Here is a 21,920-nt window from a genome sequence, read left to right as displayed (position 1 = left end):
CCTTCCTTTACTGAAATACATTCAGAGAACACACGGTCCTAGGGCTTTGTTCTACAAACAGATTAAGAATTTAATGCAATTTCCTAAACAGACGTCCTCAGATGCCATCGCACCTTTTGTATTCTCAGTTTAAATTGAACAGGATGTGCATTTTATGAGTGAAGGAAAACTGAAAATGGCCTGCAAGATGGATTGGGGAATATGAAAACCAAACAAAAACTCCAATAGCAATGCTATTGTTCAAGCATGTGCTCAGGGAATTCCTCTGCTTCACAGACACTCACCTTACCTTTTAAAAGTTGATAGATATCAGATCACATGTCAAGAAGATAATTTATTTGCAGTATTAAAAAAAAAAGCCCTTTCTTACTCTTTAAAGTCTGGTTTGATGCATTCCAAATTTTTCACTTCATGAATTGTACCTATTTTCTTGCCGCCTCCGCTTTCTGGCATGGCAGACAGATTGTAGCTTTGTCCTCACTGGAAATGCCAGATCCTAGTGCTATGGCAACCGGTGCTGTTACTGGATCCTTCCAATGATGCCACCCCCACAAATTCTTCTAACCCATGACTATTTTTCATAATTTCCTGCTCCTCTAAAGGACAGGACAGATGGCCCAGATCCCGGAGCACACAATGGTGACAGTTGCTCAAGATCTGAATCTGTCAGAAGGAGCCACTTTAGAGACCCACGGCCATTTTGAATTCAGATGCTAGTATCAATTCTGTACTTAAGAATGGACGTTTGCAAACTTGTGCTGAATTTTTCTTTCAGTCCATCATTTCTCTACTTTTTACAAGTGATATTTATGAAAAACATTTCCAAAGTAATGCATTACTAGTATTGCCATTTAAATATTAGCTTTACTTCCTCCTCTTGATTCCTTGAGGTACAAATTTCTTAGGGTTAATTGATCTCAAGTTCTGTGTTCTGTGACAGCAAAATTAAACACATATGCACGCCTGTCACAGACATAACAAAATAAGAAATAAAATGCTGTCTGAAAAGCAAAGGAAGAACTTCACTTTTAGACACATCGGAGCCTTCACCAACATCTTGCAGTTGGAATTCTAGTATTACCTCTGCATTCTTTCCATTTAGAAACTCTAGTGACTCTACTTTTATGGATGAAAAAGTGGTTGATTTGTTGGCTTTTTTAAACTTGGATTCTTAGGTTGGAGGTCTACTAGATATAACTTTTGGATTCATGTATTGGATAAATATTTACTGAATGCCTATACGTCAGGCACTTTCTAGGCACTGTGGGTTACATTCATAAACAATATCAACAAAATTTTCTTATCTCACTGGCATTCTGGAGGAAAGGTGTAGAGACAAATAAAAACTTGGTTACAGTTAGTGATCAGGAGAACACACTGAGTTCCAGTATAGCTACTCACACTGAGTTATTATGTGGCCTCTGTCTAATCCCAGACTTCTGTGGACCTCGTTTTTCTTGTTTGTAAAATAAAAGAGTTACACAAAATGATGTAATTCTGTAGGCTGGTTGTAAGTATGTTGTTTTTTTCTTACACCAGAGAATGCAACTGGTAGCACTAGGCATCTTTAGCTTAAAAGAAAACATGGAGTTTGTAAATCTAGTAATTTTGTCTGTGGTCATTTATTCATTCCTGCATTTAATAAGTGTGTAGTGTGTGTCTTCTATGTGTGCAGAAACTGTACTTAACTAGTCAGGGATACATAGCTGAATGAGATAAGTCTCTCTCCTTGTAGTCTGGCATAGGATACAGTCATTATAAGAAACTATAGAACTCCAATTAGATAAATACATACTTACTAGCAATCTGAAGAAGGTACAGTGGGAGACAGGCCAGAGTACAACTGATTCTGTCTATGAAATTTACTTCAGGCTTACAATGGAAGAGACATTTTCCCCTGGTCACTAGTGGTTGGAAATGTAGAACAGGTGAGAGAGAGACTTTCAAGAAGAGAGAATAGTGAGCACAGTGGTATGGAGATTTGAAGGGGCCTTGAGTTGTGAAGGGCAAAGGAAATAAAAAACTTATTTTAAGATCAGACTTAAGAGGTGAGCATCCAAGGTGAGTGAGAAGAGTTAAGAAAGGAGAGCAGATTGAGATTGAATAGTAGACAGCCTTGAATGGTTTATTATGAAAATGTAGATTTTAACATTAAGACAAAGAGCTTGAACTGATGGATTTTCTGGGTCCAGATTGTCAATGGTTTTAATTTGTCTGAGAGTTTGTTTTCAATGTTAGATACAATGTAAAATAGTTAAAATTATTTCAAGTGGGTTGTGAATTTTGTTCACACAAAATATGTCATGAAGGGCAAGAGGGATTGGCATATTTTCCTATTTATATGCATAATCAGTTAATTAAGATGAATTAGATAAAATAAAAAGTGAATTTATTTTTCTTTAGTCTCTCAACCTTTGAAATATTTTAAATTTCCCTTTCCCTTCCCTTGAAAACTTGGGATTCAAGTAGATGTCAATGTTTTCAGTAATATTCAGCTGTAAGGACAGTCTCACTTTGATAATTAAGTCCACTTTTAAAGTAATAAAAGCCCATTCCAATCTTAATTAAAACTTCAGTCCCCATTATAACTTAAAAACATCTTCTCTTGTCCCCAGTATGCCTGACCCATGAATTGGGAACCTCCCATGAGGAAGGGGGTGTGGACAGTTCTTTTACTCTTTGTTTTTCTGTGTTCCTGGATTCTCCAGGGTTTTAGCCTAGGAGGAGGAATTAGAGGAAAAGTGAAATCATGAAGTAATGCTCTTATCACTTTTTCTTCATTCTGTGTCCTCTGTGAGGCTGATATTAGTGTCTGGATCTCCTGTGGCCCCCAATGTGTGTTCTTCAGAGCCCTTGCATGGGCCACTCCACTGCTCAGTCGTCTAAGGTGTCATGCTCTCAGTGCATTTTGTGAAGTTTGTTCTGTCTCCAACGGTTGGCTACCTTCACGTCACAGACTGCCTTCTTGGTGGGATACCTTCAAAATGGCTCAAGTTTGTTGTTTTCTGTGGCATTTGCTTTGTCCTCAGGAAACCTTTGTGTATTTACCACACCAAGGAGACGTGTCCTCCTACTGCCCTTTCTCCCTGCTCTATAATCATGGGGAGGTCCAGGTATTCTCCAGCAGCCAGAATTATTCACGTAAGAAATATAAGCTGGTTTCTTACTTCAAATATACAATCAAACTCTAGTGGAAATATGACAATTTCACCTACACTACTCTGGAGGAGGCACCATGTTGAGCCTTGTGATGACCATAGTTGAGTAAATGTTCACGAAGGGGTCGAGTTACCAGTCTGTTCTTACTGGCATCTCCAGGATCCATAGTGGTTTTTCTTCGAGGATGTCTTTCACCTGGTGAACATATTGGTGTGAGAAGCATTTACTCCATAGCAAGCTAAGGCGGGAAAGCATAGCAATTCTTTTAAAAGAATCCTGAATGAAAGTGAAGGTAGAAGGACAAGTTCAGATACCTCATAACAATTAGTTAAAGAGACGGGGAGTATCTGGTACCTTCTTGGAGTCTTCCTTTAGAAAGCAGAAAGAAACATCCTTTTTACCCTCAGTTTTGAAACTTTGGCTAAAATTGTGAGAAACAAGGTAAAGTCCCATTGTACATTCCATGACAAATGTTTCCTGTACTTCCCTAGTGTATATTATATTCTTTCTTAATATTACATAATGTCCAACTTGACAATTCTAGCCTGTCTTGCTGGGATAATGGAAGCTAATGAAAGGCTAGGTTTATGACAAAATGGAGCGACTTCTTGCTGGGAGCCAACAGTGATAAGGACAATACTAATCAAAATGGAAACTCACTAGGAATGCACCACTTTGGGGATGTTGGATTGAGCCACCCTTGCAACCACTCTTTCCCATTCAGAGAGTTGTGTCTAGAGTTTTTCTATTGAAGAGCTGGACCTGTTTTATCAAAGGAATTTCTTACCCAGAAAACCGTCCCTTATTGTGCCAGTCCATACTGTGTATCTTAAACCCTTTTGGCAGTAATAAAAGCCAGATTCATCTACTCTCATCCTAGGGTTCATATGAAATCCAAATGTCGAAAACCCTCATTATTATACTATTTTGTAAGGCAATAATCACTTCTAGTAATGCCTTTTCACATTCTGGTGTCAATTAGGGATACCAGAATGTGAAAAGGCATTGTTCTAAGTGGCAGTTTGATTTAGTGATCTGTAAATTTGCTGATGGTAAAGGGACGGTCAGCAGCCATGTTGTCCTCAACAACTGACAGTTCTGATTTGCACAGTTCCGCTTCAATGTTTTCCTGATGCATTTATTGAGCTACTGATGAGACTTCCTCTCTAGCTGGTTTGGAGTGTCTGTGAGATGGAACAGCACCTATGGGCTTGTGAGAAGGGCAGCAGGAGACACCGAAGAAAACAAGAAGAGGGCTGAGAGAGTAAATATAGTTGAATTTAACAATTCAAATAGAATGTTAACTTTATATAATGTTTTTGGAAACCATGTGATGCCTTATGTGTTAGATTCACATACAAAAAGCCAGAGGATTAGGAGATGAGGTTGGGTTAAAATCCTACTGCAGCCACACTTCTCCATTCAGAATGTCACGCTAGCAAGTTTTTCCCTGGGAGACTTCAGCATTGTAATAGACTGTAAATGATCACACGTAGACATGAAAGTAGAGAAGAGGTATTGTGTACATTGCAGTGCCAGATGTGCATAGAAGTAGGTTTGTTTATACCAATAGTTAAGCATGGAAACACTAGAAGAGTTGCATGTGTTTGTTTGTCCTCGGCTTTCCTGAGGATCTGGCTCCAACTTTTTTTGTTATGGATAATACTTATAGCATTTACCCAATGAAAGGTACTTTGTAGTATAAGTTCCTTAGTTCGTAAGTGATGTGCACCAGATGTGGTTTAATTCTAAAGGAGTGAATTAGGCATGGTATTTGGTTAGAAATTTATTTCTCTCCTTTCTCTCCTCTCTTCCTTGTGCCCTGTGGCAGGAGTAGGGGTTTTGGACACAAATAAGGCTGAATTCTAATTCTGACTCTGCCATTTAATTTTTTTGTCATATTAAATAAATTACTGGATCTCTGTGAGTCCCAGGATCCTCATCTGTAAAATAGGAAACATAGTAATTTACCTTTTCTGGGCTATGAACACATATATCATTTAAACCTTACAGAAATTTTGTGAGGCCAGTGCTATTATTATCCTCATTTTATATAGGTGAAAACAGGGCTTAAGGGGACTTGAGTAACTTGTCAAGTCACATAGCTTGTAAATGGAAGCTATGCTTGTAATTCTGGTTTGAATTTATGTCTGTCTTTCTCAGAAGCCCTTTGCCTCAACTATGATTTATTGCCTGAATACCTCTTTTCAAGTAAAATAAATAAGTAAATAAATAAATAAATAAATAAATAAATAACTTTGAGGTAATGCATTCTTGATGAAATTGTTTGAGAGAAGATATTTTAGTTGGACCCTTTTTTTGTGTGTGTGGAAAGTGATTGAAATCCAATTCAAACCAGCTAAAGCAAAGAAGAGGAATTATCAGATGGCAAATGGGGTAGCTGCATAGCCAGATACCTGCAGGTCTTTTTCAAGGGTGAGGAACAAAGAGCTGGATAACATTAGCACTTACCCGCAGGTCCTTATCTTCGCTGGTGTCTAGGCTTAGAGTTTTTTAGAATTCTCCATCTGTGAGAAACAAGGTTGCTGGTATCTCTGGGGATGTAGCTTTATAACCTCTGGTAGAGAAGAGTGTCTTCCATGATGTTTCAGCCAGATAAACCCTAGGGAAGGAATCTGATTGGCTTGCCTTAGATAACATGACAGCTCCTGTCCAATCACTAGGGCCAGAGAACTGTGTTTACCAAGGTTTTACCAAGGCTAGGCCATTTAATTATGGCCAAGGAAATGGATTTTACTTTGAGATGGAGGAAGGACAAATAGCAAAGAAGAATCAGATAGTAGCAATTACTGAATACTGAAGTAAATCATATTAATATTGTATGCAGTTATAGATAATTAAACTTTCAAATTTTTTTCTAAAATCTAAACATTTTCCCAGCTTTTTCTTTTCTTCTTCTTTTTTTTTTTTTATTCGCGAGTGTGTTTTTAGTATGAGTAAATCACAGAGGGGACAAAAAAACCCCTCTTATTTTGTAACTTATAATAATAATAAAGCATTTTATTCACCTTAAGTTAAACAATATATCTGTTAAATTGTGGAACTGGAAGTGTCCCTGAGAAATGTCTTTTGTGTTTTGGCCAGAGTGGAAAGAGAACTTAATACACATGGTGCAGTCATTCTGAATGTCAAAAACAGAAGGACATTATGGGGGCTGGTGCTATTTGCTTCCTGTTGTAATGTCATATATTTAATAGGCAGAGAGTGGGAGATGCTGGCAACCTATTCAGTCCCATTGTGTGGTACCTGGGAGAGTTAATCAAAAGTCATATAATTTAATAAAGTAGATAAATTTACAACAGTGCAAAATACATCGAACAGCAAATGACTCTGGTCTATTAGACTAGGTGAACAAAAACCAATATTTAAAATGAGAAAATGCAAACATTCTATCTTCATATTAATAGTCTTGAAGAAGAAACAGCTGTTACATTAGTTACCTCTTTCTAGATCCAACACAGTATTGTCATTTAATTTCTTGGACCCATATTTCCCTGGCTGAAGTATCACTATGATTTAAACCCTGCAAAGTTTGGCTTTACCCCTAACTCCAGGTGCAAAATTTTACACTAAGGCCCTATTCCCTCTTGAATTGAGATTCTTCCCAACTGAAGGTTATTTTCAGGCAATTTAAGACTTTTAAGACACAGACCTTCTTAGTGAATTTCCCTTGTTTCCTGGACTTCCAAGTGCAGGGATTGGAAATGTACTGAGTGTTCTTGACCTAGATGTTTGCATGTGTCCAGAGTTTCCATTTTCGTTTTTATTCTATATTATCCTTTAATATAAATATGTTTGCTCATCCAAGCATTGACAGTCTAATACCATGGAACTAAGATTATTTTCAGTTATGCACAGGCACCAGTAAAATCTTAGGAAATATTGCAAAATAGAGAAAGTATGTGGCACACACATGCACACACCAATAACTGGGTTGTTGTTGTTTTTTTTTTTTTTTTTTTTGTGTGTGTGTGTGTGTGTGTATGTGTGTATGTATGTGTGTGTGAGTAAAAAGCTGTCCAAAAAAGCTCCTCAGTTTATTCATGCCACCCACCTTTATTTTAGATCAAGTTCTTAGATGACTAACCCTCTGAACATTAGAATCATAAAGTGTAATGGAAAAACCACCAGCACCCTCACCTACCATGAGCCCCCCTCCTCTACTATGTACAATAGTATCAACTGTGTGATTCAAGGGTGGCCCTTCTTTTTTTTTTTTTTTTTTTAATATATTTTTTTAAATTTATTTTTTTGTTTTTTGTTGAGAGCCCACTGGCCCGTGTGGGAATCGAACCCGCAGCCTTCGGAGTCAGGAGCACGGAGCTCCAACCGCCTGCGCCACCGGGCTGGCCCGTGGGGTGGCCCTTCTTTAACATGTTCTGTTTTTTAAAATAAACTCTTACCTGCCATTTCTAACTCTTTATTAAAACCAAAACTTTTCAAGAAGCTAAGAGTCACTCCTTAAAATACTACACAGAAGTAAAGAAATCATTCAGTCACTCAAAAATTTGTATTGTGGCTACAGCTTTGAAAAAGACAGATGAGTTTCCTGAAACCATGGAACTTGAATTTTAGTGGGGAGAGGCCAGAATGAGTTAACACATAAATAAATAAATATTTCAGATTTGTAAGTGCTATGAAAAATAACTGATATATTTTACAACCCTGGAGAATGTTTACATTTTAAAACAGTCATTTACTAACTTAATTAATTCTAGAGTACTTGGAATTTATGTGAGGATTGATGCCTGACATCCCCTTCCATCAATTTCTCTGCTTGTCATTACATTTTGTTTTCATCAGTTGGAATTTTCTTTTTAATCTAGCTTATACAAGGAAGGGGATGGCCCGGCCATTTGACTAGAGAGCCAGATAGAAACAGAACCAAGTATGTAGGGAGCCAACATACTTGTGGGTGTCTAATGTGTTTTATAGCAACATTTTACCCATGTACTCCTTAAATGCACACAGTAGAAACAGAAGGGAGAAGAGAAGAGCAGGGAATCACTCTGGGTGTGCTGGCCTGCATGGGCAGAAGTCTCATGTGGGAGTTAAAATGTATCTAGCAGCTGAGGCCATTTTGGACAGTGGGGTAACAAGTTCAGACTACAAAGTTTGATGTTGAAATCATTTGTACAGATGACTATCTTGGCAGCTTGTTCTAAGCTTCATCCATTCAACTAGGTGGAGCTAAGATGAAAGGCCATATTTGTTAGAAATCTGAGATATTATTCCCAAGCTGGGTAGCTACCCAATCCTACAATGGTTACCTATAATGTCCTAGACTCTAAGCCCCTATTATTGTAAAGATGAGTTTTATTTAATGATACACAACATTTCATTCTGTGCACAATCTTTTTGACTAACAAATATTTTCACTTCAGAGAGAGAGAAAGAGAGAGAGAGAGGAGACAGAGACACAGACGAGACACCAGGGAATAGTATCAAAGAAAAAAAAAAAACACTGAAGAGTTTCAAGAAAAAAGGTGTGATCAAATGCATCTAAGGGACCCAAAAAGCTAAGTGGTTATCTGAGTCACTGGTAACTTTGGCAAGAGCAATTTCAGTAGAATGGTGGTGACAGAAGCTGGATTCCTGTGTGTTGAGTGGTCTCTGAGGAAGGAGTCAGCAAATACAGTTCACCCTTCTGTAAAGTTTGGAGGTTTAAGAAGGAAGGATGTTGGCAGTGTTGGGCTGAAAGGGAAGAGCCAATGAAAAGAATTCAGAGATATAAGCTCTTGAGGTAAAAAATAAAGAAAAGGCTAGAGGGGAGTAATTCAGGTCATAGAGAGAGGGTTGGTCTTGCACCAAAGAAGGAAGAATTTTCTCTTTGAAGCCAAAGGGAAGCTTATAAGGATGGCTGTGAGTAGGGACATGATAGATAGTAACAGTAACTTAATGGAGATCTTACCAGATGTCCTTAATAGGATCCAAGATGATGTTTTAACAGTGCATGGAACAAGGGTTGAATATGGGGCTTAATGAGAATGGATGCAATTTGACATAACGACTGAAGCAATTGTAGGAGGTAACTGATCTTACTGAGATTAGAGACTGAATTGGCAGTGGCACAAATCTGCACTATTACACGATTTGCTCCAAAATATTTGTTCAGTCTATGGGTCAGAGAACAGAGAGGACTACTTGTAGCATTGATTGATCCAGAGTTGGAGTTTTACCAGGTAGGGAAATGGAAGGGATAGGGAGATTATGAATTTAATGAGCCTAAAGCAGTGTGGTGTGGCTCAGATGACTTATCTTACTGTCCATGCTCAATAGAGAAGATTAAACAAGCAAACAGTCTAGAGTTTTGTGTATCTGAGAAAATATTGAGTAGAACTGGATCATGATATAATCCTTGATGTAGTTCCAGAGTGTAGCTGAAGTGGATTTGAAGAGATCAAACATTTGTGAGGAGGAGGAATAGGTGTAGGATAGAGTTTCAGATAAATATAGAAAGGCATTCAGGACTGTAACGATGGGGGAAAAAATCTACAGATATAGTGGGAGGAGTTGAAAATAGGATCAATAGTTGGAGAAGAAGTAGGATGAGTATATAGCACCGTGAAGAGGCAAACGGGGAAGTTTGTGTGGGCTTCCATTGAAGACTAGTTTTAGGAATGACAGTCCTGCTTGTTTGTTACTCACCTTGCATATCATAATTTGAGCAAAACTTAATTCTGAGAGTATAACTCTTCAATGCCCAAGGAAATACTGTGTTTTTCTCCAAGAGTTAGTAAGGGCTCTGTGCGTGGAAGTACTCATATGTGTTAATTCTTCATTACTATTTGACTTTTCTGCATTACACAGATTGACTCTTTATATCCAGGTCCAGGATTCCTTACTCTCAGGATTCATACAAGCTATGAACGTGAGTCCTGGACTTAAAATCTCTAAAACTGAAGTCAAACTATCAGTTTTCATTGAGTTTAATTTTGGGAGGAAGGATAATTATATCTTCTACTTCCTCTCAATTCTGTTTATACTTGGGCAGGAATTTGTTGGCCATGTGAATTGGTTTTGAAATTCTTCTTTCTATTGATATTCATTTACTAGAGAGAAGATAAGTTACAGTGGAAAAAATGTAACTTTAAAAGAGATTTTGACAGAGATTACTAATTGGTATTTGTTTTCTTATAAGAAGTTGCTTGCTACCGTTCCATTTGGAAACCATGCCATGGTTAATATGGAAGTAATTTTGTCTGATTATTGACTTATACATGGTTGATACCTACAGAAAAGCACTCATGTCAGTCCCTTAAAGTTCATATGCCAATCTCATGGTCTTCTGCTATGACCTGGAGTAAAACACTTAATTACTGTGCATTTCAATTTTGCCAGCTGTAAGTGTGAGGCTGCACTGCTTAGCAAATAGAAGACCAAAGGAGAATGTAGAGAACCGCTTGAATGTTAGGCTACCAATGACATTAATGACTTTGGACAAGTCAATTACACTTACAAAGACTCAGTTTCTTCCTAAAAGGGGGATGTGGGGGTGGGGGAACAGCATCTCTCTCACTCCTACAAGAAAATGGTAACGTTTTAGGTATGTAACGATATCTATAAGCCATTTGAACTGGGTCTACATGGCGACCAACATATTTCCAAGGAATAAGTTGATGAATAAGGTAATGAACAAAGTGTCAATGTAGAGACTTCATCCATCAGCCTCCTTGTAATTTTACTATCCACTTTGCATTCTTGTTTCAAGTCTTTGATTATGTAAGTATAACATGAGTAACATGAGCAGGGTATATCAATTGCAAACAGATAACATTTGTTTCTATTTACATACTTAGTTTCACAGGAATTTGCTTATGTTAAAGAGTTTGTCTCAACTAGGATGCTATATTTGCCTAGTATCTACTGAGTATACACCTAGAACATCAACTAATGTTCTAGGTCCTGAAGAATCAAAGATAATAGAATGATATAGTCCCTGGTCTCCCTAGATTTGTTATCTATTGATATCAATTATTAATTTCATGAAGTTTGATATGAATATTCTAAAATGTTCATGAAATATTATGAAATGTATGTGCTCTAGCAAGGTTTAGACCTTTTGGACTGAAAAAAAAATGGATAGCTTTACTTTTTAGAGAACTTTTAGATGCACAGCAAAATTGAGTGTCAAGTACAGAGAGTTCCCGCTTACCCCCTGTACATGCACGTGCATAGATTCCTCCACTGTCAATATCTTGTACAACTGTAGTACTTTTGTTACAATCCACAAATCAAACTGACACATCATTATCATCCAAACTCCATGTTTACGTAGGGTTCACTCTTGGTGTTGTAGGTTGTTTGGGTTTTCACAAATGTATAATGACATGTATCCATCATTGTAAAATACAGAATAATTTTACTGATCTAAAAATTCCCTGTACTTTAACTGTTTATTCCTCTCTCCCTCAAAACCCTTGGCAACCACTGATCTTTTTACTCTCTCCATAGTTTTGCCTTTACAGAATATCATATAGTTGAAATTTTAGTGTATATAGTCTTTTCAGATTGGCTTCTTTCTCTTAGTAATATGCACTTAAAATGCCTCTATGTTTTATTATGGCTTACTAGCTCATTTTTTATTGCTAAATAATATTTCCTTGTCTGGCTGTACTACAGCTTATTTACTCATTCACCTACTGAAGGGTATCTTGGTTGCTTCCAAGTTTTGGCAATTATGTAGTTGTTGTATATATCTATGTGCAGGTTTTTGTGTAGATAAGTTTTCAACTCATTTGAGTAAATCACAAAGAGCATGGTTGCTCAATTTTATGGTAAGATATGTTTGTTTTGTGAGAAATAGACATTTTCCAAAGTGACTGTACCATTTTGCATTCCCACCCACAATGATAAAAGTTCCTGTTGTTCCACATCCTTGTTGGCATTTGGTATTATCAATTTTGGATTTCAGTCATTCTAATAACTGTATAGTGCTATCTCATTGTTTTAATCCTTATGGACTTTTGACTGATATCTTCTCACTAAATATTATGGTGTGATGTATTATAATAAAGGCATACCTTGAGGAGTTTTTTGGAATTTTCAGATGGACAAAGAAGAATGCAGCAGTGGGAGAAGGAAAGACCAGGGACATTCCAGGCAAAGGAAGCTTTTGTGAAAAGGTTCATGGGTAAAAGAGAACATGGTACTTAGTACATAGTTGGGGATGTGGCATTGCATTAATGAGGAGTAATAGGCAGTAAGGACATACAGTTAAGTAGAGGGCAGATTTTGAGAACGCATGATTTATGTTGGATTTTATTTTTAAAAAATGAGAGGACTTAAATAATTTTAAGTTGAGTCACCAGATAATTTCAACTAGACAAACTTGGTTAATCTCCATGCACACACATTTTGCAAAATCATATAGAAAAATCCAAACATATGAAGAAGTGTTCTTTTATTTTTAAGAAATGCATGTTGAGTACTTAGGGATTTGTTTAAAAATACTTCAGCAATAAGAACAAATCTTTAAAATTGAGAAAAGTGTACATAAAGTGTGACAAAATGTTGATAATTATAGAATTGTAATGGGCACATGATGGTTTGTCATACTATCCTCTCTACTTTTGTGTGTGAGAATTTTTTAACAATTAAGAAAATCACAAGTGCTAGAGTATTTATCATTGAAAACATTAATAAGCAATGAAATTCCAGAATTATATTTACATATAATTAATATCATTCATGTGACAGAATTGGCAATGAATAAGAAGGTGGCCAAGACTAGTTAGGAGTATGTTGTAATACTACAGATAAGAATTCATATGGACCTTAATTGATGAATCGTAAGTATAGGGATGATATTTAAGACTATGACATTTATGACATCTCTCAGGGTGAGTGGTTAGAGCAAAATAAAAGATGATCAAGGGCCAAACTCTAGAAAACAACAATATTTGAATGTTGAAGAGCACAGAGAAAAATTTAAAGGAATTAAGGTGGAATGACTAGAAATATGGGAAGAGAATCAGGCAGCAATTAGGCTATTGTTATTGGATAAAAATACATACTGCATTTAAAAGTATGATTGAATTTCACAAATTATGTGCCAACTTGCTCTAGGCTCTAGGTGTTTGCTATATAGGTTTTAGTCAAAGTCCTTTATTTAAATAGTTTTTTTTTTATAGTTAACAGTTCTTTCTTGTTCAGGGTTATTTTCTGAATGTCATAGCCATATTGTTATTTCAAATAAAAGTTTTAAAATTAATTTATTTGTAGGGTAAGCATGAGTTTTCGAGAGGCCATGGTTCAATAAAGAAAACTTCAGATCAAAATTCAGAGGTCTAATCATCATGTCACATTCAGGAAACTTAATTATTGAATTATAAATAACCCCTAGTTAAAACATGTTTATGAGTCAAAACTAATTAAATCAAATAAACATGATTATTTACCTAGTACTTTGATTATCAGATTAATCAAATTTGTTTTCCCACTGTTAATAACAAAATGTAATTTGGTCAGGCTGAAAACTGAAAAAAAAAAATCTAATAATCAAGGCATGTTGCAGTTAATCTCAGGTTGAAGTCCCATGTAATAATAATATTAACAGTTAATATTTATAAATGCATGCTGAGTATTTGTTACAGACCAAGAATCATTCACGATTCATCTCTTTAATCCTTCCTTATAAATTTTTCATGAATTTGTAATATTTATGTAAACCTTTTTTGATAGATGATAAATTAATAGAAGAAGATATTGAAATCTAGTGAAATGAAAGAATTTGCCCAGTTACACAACTAGCAAGTGGCTGCGTGGGGATTTGGTCCCAGGAGACATGACTGTGGAGCTCACACACTTAACTGAATGTGGTACACCTGCACTGCACTGTATGACTTTGTCTCTTTGGGCCAGGCATTTAGAACATCCCCTCATAGGGGGTTGCGCTGGATCTTAGGATACTCAGTCATGCAGCATATAACCAGAGAGCGTGAACGTAGATAGACTTCCTCAGGTGCTGTAAAGATTGTGTTTCTTCTCAGAGCCTCTGGCCATTGATATTATAGCTAGGTGTTAAGCTGACATTCACTAATTGAAAATAGATTTTTCACAAATATTTTTGGGTTTTAGCACAAATTTCATAACTTGTGGGAACAGAAGGATAATTATGGGCATATGATAAGGTGAATTATTTGGAAGTTGAAATTAAAATGACTGGTGTTAGAGATTCTAAAACCCTTTTTAATAGCACAGAAAAAAATTAATGAGTTGGATGTTCTTAAATCTTTGTGACAGTTTGGCATTCTTCCAAGAGTTTTAAAGGAATACAAGAATAAAATTATGGAAATAATAGTGAAAATATGTAGCGACAGTCCCCTCTACCTGAATATGGTCAAGCTATTAACATATTTTTTTTTCTAGAGCAACAACTAGAGGAGTGACCCAGGAAACCTGGACCCACAACCATGAAATCTCATGTCTGTGATGATAGGGATTTAGGTCATATGTGGTACTGCAGGTTGAATGCCTGTCAGGGTCACTGCTTCCTTCTGTGAAGTCTCAGAATGCCTGCCAGCCTCACACCCACTTCAGAGGCTCCTAAGCTACTCTAAGGCCCACTTCCGAGGCTCTGTGCCAGGTGACCCTGCTTGTTTCATCATGGCCGCCTGATGCAGGAATAGGTCCTGAAGAAACACCAGGAGCAAGCTAGAGCCACAGGGAAGAGGAGAGGGGCAATCAGTGAACACCAGCAGGATAACTACAGAATTAAAACTGCCCGCATTTTTCCCCAGTATGGACTCATTCTTTTTCTACACAGATTACACATAATTCCTTCATTCAATATGAAGGGGGTGGGGGATTTGGACTTACTCATTTCCCTTCTTAATATAAAGATTATCTTTCCTTACATTTTTTTCAAGTCCTTCTCATTTCTCATGGCCAGCTCAATTCCATTTACCAATGAAGTTTGCAACAATGACTGATTTTTAGATGTATGAAAGTCATCTCAAACTTGACATGTCCCAAGCCATCTCCTCCTCACTCCCTCAATAAAGTATTTTTCTCACAGTCTTCCCATTGAGGTTGATGACAACGCCATTCTTTTGTTTTTCTCAAGTTCAAAATCTTGAGAATCAGCCTTGATGGGTGTCTTTCTCTTACATCCTGTGTTCAATCAACTATCAGTTCTTTCTTTAGGATATATCCAGAATACAGTTACTTCTCACCATCTCCAGTACCACCACTCTGGTGAAGGCCTCCATTAGCTCTTACCTGAATTACTGCAGTAACTTCCTAACTGGTAACCCTTTTTTTTGTCCTTACTCCCTCAGCAGCTAGTGTGGTCCAGTTAAAACATGAGTCACTCCCCTGCATATCAGATTCTGTCACTCCCCTGCTCAATGCCATCCAATGATTTCTTAATCAGAGTAGTGGTTGAGTCCTTACAATGACCTATAAGCCCCTACACAATTTCCCCCCACCTCGAGCTCTTAACGTCTCTTATTTTAATACTTTCTCTCTTCCTTTTGCTCTAGGGACCACAGGTTTCTTTGCTATTCTTGAACGTGCCCGGCATGTTTCTCTCTGAAACTTTTCTTTGGGAAGAAAAGTTCAAGTCGTTTTCCAAGCTTCACCCTCGTGAGAACCTTCCCATCTGAAAATGCAACATAGACTCCGGCTTCTTCCCCTATATTCCCTCTCCCCCTTACCTATGCTACTTTTCTCCATATCACTTTTATTATTATACGTTATATTTTATTTAGTAAGTCTAAATAGTGCAGTCATAGGTGATATAAAGTTTTTACAACTTCTATGTTTTCTCAGTATTAAACAACGAACATATTCAGGGGACAGAAAGGTCACGGTGGGCCTGAGAGTCAGGAAAGGCCTCGTGGAGGAGGAAAGACTGAAACTCTGTCCTGCAAGCCTGGGAGGCTGCACTAGCAAATGAGTAGAGAAACTTCTAGATCACGATGAAACATTTGCAAAAGGTGGAGGGTACTTCGTGCATGATGTACTTTAGAGGAAGTAAGGAGAGGAGTTGGGCTAGTCTCTTTTTATCTGTCTACACTAGAGACAATTCTTGTGCTACCTCATAGTAACAGCAGGTCACTCCAAAACGTGGTTTGTCTGGGACAGCCCTGGTTGATACCAAAATGTTGAGTGTACAACTGGGGACAAATCATACAGGACCCAGGAGTGTGATTTTAGTCATGTGGTTTTGGAATAGAAGAATACTATGAAGAAAGCAGTGGCAGAATTACTCTCTTAAATTTTTCTAGTCTTTTCCTTTCTTTCTAATGTTGCCACATAATCCTTAGTGTTTTTAGAAACAGTTTGTGTGTATCTCTCTGTACTTTAATGCTCCTAAATAACTCATGTTATGCTATACTAGAAACATTTGTTTCAATGATGTGACAATAATATCTCTTTCTGTCAGACAGATCTAATCCTCTAGCCATTTCCAGTGGATTTTTTTCTTCTAATATTTTTCAGTGGAAAGAGAAAAAATTAACATGAAATTATCTATCTGGAAATAAACCTTGTAGACTTAGAAATACAAAGAACATTAACTTTTTGCTCTGTTTTGTTTGGCTGAAGAAGTGTTAAAGGATTTCTATTATAAATGATTATTTTTCTCAGTCTCCCTTATACCACTTGTGTAACTGTGGGTTGAGGATACTATCTTCAAAATAAATTCGTCATCTTCTATAAATGTGTTTTTCCCATGTGTGGAACATGGCTGTGATTTCAGCACTTGGCTGTGTCAGTTAAGGTCAGGTCAGCTCTTCATATTGAAATGAGGCAAGTGAGACACGAAATACCTCTAGGCTATTACAATGTGCTCTGCCCACTCTGAACTGAAATCTTCCCAGGAAAGGGGCACCGGGCATAATATAAAGTTTGTTTAAAGTGGTTAGCATTATTTTTTAAATCAGAAGACAAGTGATACGATTAGGGAAAAGACCATCTCAAACATTTTACATGGTACACTGTACAAAGCATTTTCAAAATTAGATTTGAAGGTTTTTTGGTGAGCAGAGAGTCAGTATTGTGGGCTTTAAAAAATGGATAGGATACTAGTACAAATCCCAATGATACAGGACGTCACTGAGTGGAGTAAGGTTTGGGGTCTTTTTTCTTGTATTGAAAGCTCTTCCTATCAATAATGTTTCTAATGATTTCCAGTGAGTGCCTTCAGGCAGAGAGCTCAGTAATTTCTAATACAAGATGTATACTTCTGCCCTTTGGATTTATGGAATGGAATAACAGCTACATGTGAATTTAATGAGTTCATTTGCATTTCTGGGAGATTCTTCCCTTTTAACATAACAAAGTGCACAAACCTGGGTATAATAAGCCAAGCACTTTAAATGTAAGGTGATGGAGTCTCAAATTAAAGGTAAAATTATCAGTGCAAATGTACATATAAAAAAAAAAGCCACTTATAGGAATGATTGTTTTGTGACATTAATTTTTCAATCACATAGAACTGTGTCGTGGGGGGAATGAGTGGTAGTAAAGAGTCATAGTGGGGCTTTATATAGTTGAGGTCCAATGGATCCGAGAAATGACCAGCTGTCGTGAGATTCTTAAGATTTTTCTAACTTATTCTACAATTACAGGAAAAACTGCCAGTGGAAATGGAAATGGCATGAGTAAAATCTATTTCTCTAGATTGATCTATTTCCACTTTGGGAGTATAAATGGTAAAATTTTTGTCACCAGCGCTCTGTTCCTCCCCTCTCCCTCTCCAGTCCCTCATCCTTTACCAGTATCCTGTTTCAACTGCATTTTAATCTTTTCACATCCCATCTGCCAGCACTCCCTCCCTTTTTGTACTTTCGCAACGCTCCTGACTCTAAGTTCTCACTTTAGTAACCTTACTTTATCTTCTGTTCCCAATTTAGACTGAGCAGTTAGCTTGTCATGTTTTCTGGATTTGCCAAATCTTACCTCCTGAGTTGGTTTTCTGATAAGATCTGGTAAACTGCCCTTGGATTGCACCCTAGCTCAGCATGACTGTGACATAGCATGTCAGCAGCAATTGCTAATGCCCCCTTCCTGACAGAAACTTCATTCTTCACCATAAAAAAAACAAAAAAAACACCAATGTGTAATGACAGCCACCAACAGTCCATACACAGTAACCAAATGCCACATACAGGTTTAATTTCTCCAAAAGCAATTATAAGAATTTAGTTTTAAATGTCTTGAGGCAATATTTTGAAGTATAGATTACATTTTTCCCTAGCATTCCTTGTGATAATTTCTGGTTTGGGGCAACTATCATGACAAGGATAGTAGTAGAGGAAAAAAAGACTCAGATTTCAGCTTTTGAGTTTCAAACTGATATTTTACAGTTCATGGTAAAGATGAACTTCAAAAGCCTAGGACACAGAAGCTAAAATATCTATTCTGAAGAATATATAAAGAGCCAGGCTACCATGCCTTCAGATTAAATAAAGACTCCATGGACCAGGGAAGGGAGAAGAAAGTAAAAGGAAATGTTTGATAGGAGAGGAACACTTAGCTTCTGTCTTTCCCATACTTCTCACCATTATCTTCTTTGAGTAGATAAGAGGCCTGGAGAACTTTGCACACTTGAGAGTAAAAGGGATTTGTGGCTTTCACTACCTGGGTGGAACCCACTAACAAAACAGAACCCAAAGTCTCTTAGTAGGACTATATTATTTAATCATCAAAACCAGGACATTTTTGAGGGTGAAAATTGTCTGGGAAAGTGATAATCTGATGGAATGCCTGGAAAACAGGTATCAACCAGGAGTGTTCCAGACAAACCAGGACTTAGAGTAACCCGCTAATACTATGAGGTAACACAAGCATTATCTCTAGTGTAGACAGAAAGTAGAATGGTGGTTTCTAAGGACTGGGGAGGGGAAGGAGGTAAGTAGTTATTATTTAACGGACATAGAGTTTCAGTTTGGAATGATGAAAAGTTCTGGAGATGGATGGTGGTGATGGGTTTACCACAATGTAAATTTACTTAATTCCATGGAATTGTATACTTAAAATGGTTAAATTGGCAAATTTGTTATGTATATTTACCACAACAAAAATTACTAAAAGGAATTGTATATAGTGGTTGTTAGGTTGATGGGCCTGAGGAAGACACACACATTTTGCACAGCTCAGGGAGTGAGGAATGTTCATATATAGCCAAGAATGGCACCTGCACGCCACTGAGAGCTGGAGAACCAACCCTGAGATGGGTGCTTTTGGTTTTAGAGTCCCCGTAAGAAAAATATATGTTAACTCTGCCCATACTGCTGTCAGTGATTAATATTTGTTGAACAAATATATATGCTAATTATAGGAAGCATTTTGCAAATAAATCTGGGTGTTCTCTTGAACCCACTTGCTAGGCTTACACATCTGTCTTGTCATCGCTCTTCACTTGGGGATAGTAACAATTTCCTAACAATGTGTTGTTTCTTGCAGAGAAGGGTGCTAACCCTTCAACCCAGCTGCATTATTCAACAGGAGAAAGCTTTCATTTACAGATTTCTAATTAAGTATAAATTCTGCATTTCTCTCCACATCAATGTATTCTTTCTCTGAGATCATAATGTGCTGAACCCATGAGAACTATATTAGGGGCTACAGCTTCAAAGAGTATGTTGCTCTAATCTAATTAAGTCGCCCTTTAGAGGTCAGTATATTAGAGATTTCAAATTAACTCCATGTTCTCAAGTTGGTAGTGTGAAATGAAAGTGATTTCCAATTCCTTTCTGGCAGTTCCTATTGAATGAAATACTTTTTTTTTTCTTTTTTGGCAAAAATCTGTGTCTTTCATCAAGTTGGGAAATTGTTTACATCAAATTAGAGAAATAGCGTAGGTACTGTTATCAGTACATAATTACATTTCACATATACACAAAATTGACAACATTTCTGCTATTCTTTATTTTTAGACAATGCATCTTTGGATTTCATAGTTTTTATTTGATTCCTTATGTGCTATTTATTTTCATAGCAATTTCTGTCTTGTAGAGACTTAGATTTTCATCACTGTTTGGGTTGTTTCTCAAGCATTCAGCAAATTATGTAAATATAGTAAGGTAAATATTTCTCTTTCAGATGTGCTTTCCTTCCTTTGTAGAAATGAGTTTGCTTTTTTTAAAATTTAATGTAATGAAAGATTGATAACATGGTCAGATTTAGAAAGGAGATCTTTAAAGTCATCAGGTTCTGTTCATGTCACACGTGAATCATCCTTCAAATGGGCTCCAGCCCAGTGGAAGGATTTGGAATTTTGACCCTGCTACTTATTAGCTATATGACTTTAAGCTCACATGGCTTATGGGAATGCAGTTTTCTCATCTCTAAAATATGGGTAATAACTTTATAGAGTTGATGTGATGGACTTATTTGCTTTGCAACCCCTTCCATTTATATATAATTAGCATTTTTGGGGGGTAATGCTTTTATATTTTATCTATCTACCTATCTAATAATTTCTACTCAGCTTTATTGAGGAATAATTGAGATATAATTGCATATAGTTAAGGTGTACAACATGATGATTTGATATACACATACATTGTGGAATGATTACAAAGATCAACATACTTAACACATCCGTCACCTTACATGGTTAACTCGTGTGTGTGTGTATGTGTGTGTGTGTATGTGTGTGTGTGTATGTGTGTGTGTGTATGTGTGTGTTGAGAATGCTTAGATCTACTCTTAGCAACTGGGGTCAGGAAGGCGGAAATGAGGAGATGTAGGTCAAAGGTACAGACTTTTAGTTAGAAGAAGAGTAAGTTCTGAGGATCTGATGTATAGAATGGGGGCTGTAGTTAATAATACATTGTTGTATAATTAGCAAATTTGATGAGTGTTTTTCCATATATTTATATAAGCAATCTAACTGTTAAAATAAATTTAGAAAGGAAAAGTTTGTGATACACAGAACTAAAATCTTTTCTCCAGTTTGATATTGACACACAATAATTTCCTTAATATTTTTTCTCTTTATTCTACATATAAAAGAAATATTTAAGTAGAAAAAGTAGACAAACATAGGAGAAGATAAAGAAGAAAATTTAAGTCATTATCAGTTGAAATCTAGGGCAGCCCACATAGACAAATAATGCTCTCACCCTCAGAAAACAAAAAGTCCCCCAGTCATACATAATCACAAATAAGAGACTCTCCTCATTAATAAACATGTCCAATATAGTGTAATAATCAGAAATTATACATTCACTTGCATCTAGCTTCAGGCTAAGAGCAAGAAAGAGGGGCTGGTTGGTTTGTACTCTACCGTGTTTCCCTGAAAATAAGACCTAACCGGAAAATAAGCCCGGAAAATTTCTCAGGATGACATCCCCTGAACATAAGCCCTAATGCATCTTTTGGAGCAAAACTTCATATAAGATCCAGTCTTATTTTTGGGGAAACATGGTATTCCTTCCTCATACGCACTCCATCTGCCCTCACCTTCCCCAGCAGCTCTCCTTAGGAAGACGATTTTTGGTGCAAGTTAGAAAACAGTTTTCCCTGCCCATACCCCCTCCCCATGCTCTCCAAATGGTCACTTTGAGGCCCTTCCACTTGACAGGTGATGGAGGGGAGTGTCCCAGTCCCTTCCTCCATGTGATAACATGGAGGGAAAGGTCACAACCCACTGACAACCTGCTTCAGATAAATTCTTATGACAGTCTGTCTCTTTGCTCTCAACCTTTCTAACCTATTTTTGTAGGTAAGAGTCACAAAATCAATTCTACCGTACACCTTTTGGCTTTCCTTTTTGAGTGGCCCAG

This window comes from Rhinolophus hipposideros (assembly GCF_964194185.1).
Source record: "Rhinolophus hipposideros genome assembly, chromosome: 7".
NCBI lineage: Eukaryota > Metazoa > Chordata > Mammalia > Chiroptera > Rhinolophidae > Rhinolophus > Rhinolophus hipposideros.
The sequence above is the reverse complement of the archived record's forward strand: the minus strand, read 5'-3'. Positions refer to the sequence as shown.